The following is a 1210-nucleotide window of genomic DNA, read 5'->3' on the forward strand; positions in this document are numbered from 1 at the left end:
ACCATCATTTTCAAAGCACCTGTAACATGCTAGCAACAACAACGAAACAAAGAAGTTCATTATTAGTACTTATCAATGCTCTATTTTTTGTTCAGCATATCTCCCCCAACATCTCTTCCCTCTTTGTTCAGTTCAGCATAGCATCACTTATTGAAATTGAAATCTGGTCAAAAGTTGTCTACAAAAACCCTACATCAAGTATTTATAATGGTCCAGGTCGTGAAAAATAAGTTGAAAAAATTGCCCCCGTCGGATCATTATATGGACAGTAAATATATACGGTCCGTAAATCTCTTGCTTGCGTCCGTCAAATGGCTGTCTGTCTTCTGAATCTACGCCTATCTTTTACGGTAGTAAAACATTTGTAATCTGTATATCTTGACCGTGAATCCAGGCTTCAGTCATGGACTTACTGTTGCTAATCTACGGTGGGTTTTTACGGACCATAAATATTATACAGTCCGTACTTTTCTGCCATCAATCCTTTCTTTCCATCAGCTGTTTCTGTGACTGTTTTTGTCACGACCCGAACTACGGGCCATGACGGGTATCTAGGGACTACCCACCGAACACCGGCCATGCTGTCACTTATCTGCTCTCATTCATACTATATGCTCATATTCATAGAAATATCTCATCATTTGAAACATAATCACCTTTATAAACATAAGCCACGTCAAGAATAAAATAATATATATATATATATATATATATATATATATATACACATGCATATGCATACAGACCATGGGACCATACTACCCACACTGCGTATCTACGAGCCTCTACTAGGGTACTAGACATATGGACGAGACGGGACCCCGTCGTGCCCAATCGTGAGTATATACATGTATGTACCAAAAGAATGATCAACGGCACCTCCGGACAATGGAGTGCTCACAAGTCAGCTACTAGCTCCTATAGATCGGTACCGTCTCCTTGCCTACATGTGGGTATGAACACAACATCCAAAGAAAGCGGACGTCAGTACGAACATTGTACTGAGTATGTAAGGCAGGAATGAAATAAGCATAATAAGAATATCATAAGTCATGAGATGGAGATACAACCTGTGTACTCTTGTACTTATAGATGCATTTCCTACATATTCATCATACATAAGCACTTCATATACATTACCATAGCGTGTGCCTTATCATATCACAAAACATCATCTCCATACTATCGTCCTCGTTATACTTATCAGTTT

The sequence above is a fragment of the Lycium ferocissimum genome, chromosome 4 (assembly GCF_029784015.1).
Source record: "Lycium ferocissimum isolate CSIRO_LF1 chromosome 4, AGI_CSIRO_Lferr_CH_V1, whole genome shotgun sequence".
In the NCBI taxonomy this organism is placed as follows: domain Eukaryota; kingdom Viridiplantae; phylum Streptophyta; class Magnoliopsida; order Solanales; family Solanaceae; genus Lycium; species Lycium ferocissimum.